This window comes from Bombina bombina, chromosome 1 (genome assembly GCF_027579735.1).
Source record: "Bombina bombina isolate aBomBom1 chromosome 1, aBomBom1.pri, whole genome shotgun sequence".
In the NCBI taxonomy this organism is placed as follows: domain Eukaryota; kingdom Metazoa; phylum Chordata; class Amphibia; order Anura; family Bombinatoridae; genus Bombina; species Bombina bombina.
In genome coordinates, this window is record NC_069499.1 from 991,369,698 (window position 1) to 991,373,349 (window position 3,652).

The window sequence follows — 3,652 nt, forward strand, 5'->3', positions numbered from 1 at the left end:
ATACAAAGTTACCTGTAAAATAAATATAAATCCTAAAATAGCTACAATTTAATTATTAATTACATTTTAGCTATCTTAGGGTTTATTTTACAGGTAAGTATTTATTTTTAAATAGGAATAATTTATTTAATGATAGTGTAGTGTTAGGTGTAATTGTAACTTAGGTTAGTTTTTATTTTACAGGTAAATTTGACTTTATTTTATCTAGGTAGCTATTAAATAGTTAATAACTATTTAATAGATTTTGTACCTAGTTAAAATAAATTGAAATTTGCCTGTAAAATAAAAATAAATCCTAAAATAGCTACAATATAATTATTAGATAGATTGTAGCTATATTAGGGTTTATTTTATAGGTAAGTATTTAGTTTTAAATAGGATTAATTAAGTTAATAAGAATAATATTTATTTAGATGTATTTAATATTTAAGTTAGGGGGGGTATTAGGGTTAGGGTTAGACTTAGGTTTAGGGGTTAATAATTTTATTATAGTGGCGGCGGTGTAGGGGGGCAGGATAGGGGTTAATAAATTTATTATAGGTGGCGGCGGTGTAGGGGGGCAGGATAGGGGTTAATAGGTATTATGTAGGTGGCGACGGGGTCCTGGAGCGGCAGTTTAGGGGTTAATATATTTATTATAGTTGCGGCGGGGCCCGGGAGCGGCGGTTTAGGGGTTAACATATTTATTATAGTTGCGGTGGGCTCCGGGAGTGGCGGTTTAGGGGTTAATAAGTTTATTAGAGTGGCGGTGAGATCCGGGAGCGGCGGTTTAGGGGGTAATACATTTATTTAGTTGCGGCGGTGTGGGGGGGGGGCAGATTAGGGGTGTTTAGACTCGGGGTACATGTTAGGGTGTTAGGTGTACACACTTCCCATAGGAATCAATGGGATGTCGGGCAGCAGCGAACATAAGCTTTCGCTATGGTCAGACTCCCATTGATTCCTATGGGATCCGCCACCTCCAGGGCGGCGGATTGAAAAACCAGGTACGCTGGCCCGGAATAGTGGCGAGCGTACCTGCTAGTATTTTGATAACTCCCAAAAGTAGTCAGATTGTGCCGAACTTGCGTTCGGAACATCTGGAGTGACGTAAGAATCGATCTGTGTCGGAATGAGTCCGGCGGTTCGCAGCTTACGTCACTATATTCTACTTTTGCCGGGCTGTAGTGCTTGATAACTACAGCGAATCAGCCTCGCCACAAATACGCTGCGGAATTCCAGCGTATTTGAGGTTGACAGCTTGATAACTAGAGGCCTTTGTGTCAAAATACGCAAAACATTTATAACGCTAATAAGAAACACATGCATATGGAAATAGAAAAGGAAACAGGTTCATCTGATTTGTATTTACTGCACTATTTTAAAATGTGCCCCCATGCTGCCTTTCTATCAAACTTCATTACTTTCTATGGCAGGAATCTTGCACCTCTTTTTTTAGATAATTTTCAGAAGACAGCCCCTGCCAGTGTCAGTGAGGTTTTTCACATCCCTGGCATATTAGATAATTGGCAAAATGAAATACAGCAGCACAGTGTGTTGAATCAAAGACATCTTCTTTTATTGCATTCAAATGCAAGGATAACAGCAAAAAACTGACAACTATACAACATGAGGGGTAAAACCCGAAAATTAGTGTCAGTTTTTTGCTGTTATCCTTGCATTTGAATGCAAAAAAAAAGAAGATTTCTTTGATTCGACACACTGTGCTGCTGTACTTTGTTTGTGGATTGTTTAGAGTGGTTGTGGACACTCAGCGTGTATAGACATTGGTGAGTGTGCTGGAATATACATCTGTTTTCCATATTAGATAACTGGGCAAATAGAGTAGATTTATTGTGATATGGAGAACTACCTTAAAGGGACAGCACATATACTAAAGTTGGAGCAATACTGAGAAGATTAGCGTGAACCCTGCTCAAGGATGACGTGCAAATTCCAGACGCAATCCATTTTTTGTATGTATGTATTTTATTATAGTTAACTACAGTTAAAGGGCAATTATAGTAAAAAATTGTATCCTCTAATTCGTTAGAGCATGTCATTTTATCACTAGCGACCCTGCAACCTTACATGTTTAAACCCTGAAAAGGAGTTAAATACATAGTTAAAATATCACATGGGCGCTGCAAACAACTGCTGGTTCCTAAGCAGAAACTGAACCAATCAGCATTGCAAGGCATACTGCTGGGTCATCCTTTGCATGAGTTAAACACCCTGTAAAATAATGGAAAATGCTCTAACAACATTGCAAATGTCCTTTTAATCCTTAGTAAATCAGCTCCATGGGATAACACAGGAATTAGGGGGATTTGTCTACACAGATGTTCTCCAGACTCTTAGTAAACAACAGCCTCTGTCTGCTCTGCCAATGAGTGAGAGAAGCATTATGTACTCCCCCGCATGCCTCAGGGTTTTTACAGAAACAGGCCTTGATTCACTAAGTTTAAAGATAACTTTCCACTGAGACAAATGTTTCAAATCCCTTTCCTAGATAACATTTTATAATATTGTTTATATTGAATGAAAATATTTGTCAAGTATTCAAAGTATTCAGGTGGAGAATTAATATGGTAAATATTTTGGTGGAGAATTAATATAGTGAATATGTAGGTGGAAGATTAATATAGTGAATATTCAGGAGGAGAAATAATATAGTGTCAGAGTATATTTTTTCTTGTTCTTTTCTTGTTCTTTTTCTTTCACCATTTAGTGTATATTTTTTTATTGTAATGGAAAGGGTGGGTAGGAAAGAGATTTCTTACTGGCTATAATGTGCAGCCACCCATACAGAACACAGAATGTATGATTATAAGGAGTGTAGTGGTAAGTTTTAGCACTTGACCAGCCAGGAAGGCAACCCTATAAATTCCAATAGGATCCTGCAGCCAGAACGTTTATTATTCTAATGTTTTCATATCAGACCCTGCGTTAGGAAGCTGCTAGTGTCCTGTATCCAGTTCCTGCCTTCCCTACTTCTGTTTTATTTCTTGTGACTTGTCCCACGGCTTTGCATTTTTGTTCCTGACTGCTATCCTGGCTCTGACTACTTTACTCTGAGTTCTGATTATCTTTTTGTCACTTTGCTTCTGACCTATTACCCAAACTAGCCCTGTTCCTTCATTATTTACATGAATACTGTTGTCATTCAGGTCATTTGGGAAGAAGCACCAGTAAGCATGTGATATTTCTTTCTATTTAGGTCCAGCAAACCTTACTTTGGAAAATTTTGAGCACTTATACAATTTAAAGAAACTTGCTCTACTTAAAAAGGGTATAATAATTTGTAATTTACATTAAAGGGACATAATACTCATATGCTAAATCCCTTGAAACTGATGCAGTATAACTGTAAAAAGCTGACAGGAAAATATCACCTGAGCATCTCTATGTAAAAAAGGAAGATATTTTACCTCACAATCTCCTCAGCTCAGCAGAGTAAGTTCTGTGTAAAAAGTTATACTCAGCTGCAGCCCAGCTGCAGGTAAAAAAAAAATAAAAAAAAATGAATAAATAAATGAACAGCAGCCAATCAGCATCAGCAGTGCTGAGGTCATGAACTCTTTTACTGTGATGTCATGAGATTTGACTTAACTCTCATGAGATTTCATTGTAAACTTCCATACACTGAATAGGGAAATAACATGAGAGTGCA

The 3,652-nt window shown here is 37.3% G+C and overlaps 1 non-coding gene across 1 annotated transcript; it reads left to right on the forward strand.

The window, feature by feature from the left end:
- Window positions 1-1,845: 1,845 nt before the first annotated feature.
- On the forward strand, window positions 1,846-1,956 carry LOC128646405 (U6 spliceosomal RNA). The gene has a single exon (XR_008400329.1). It is a non-coding gene; the product is annotated as a U6 spliceosomal RNA (small nuclear RNA).
- Window positions 1,957-3,652: the final 1,696 nt, after the last annotated feature.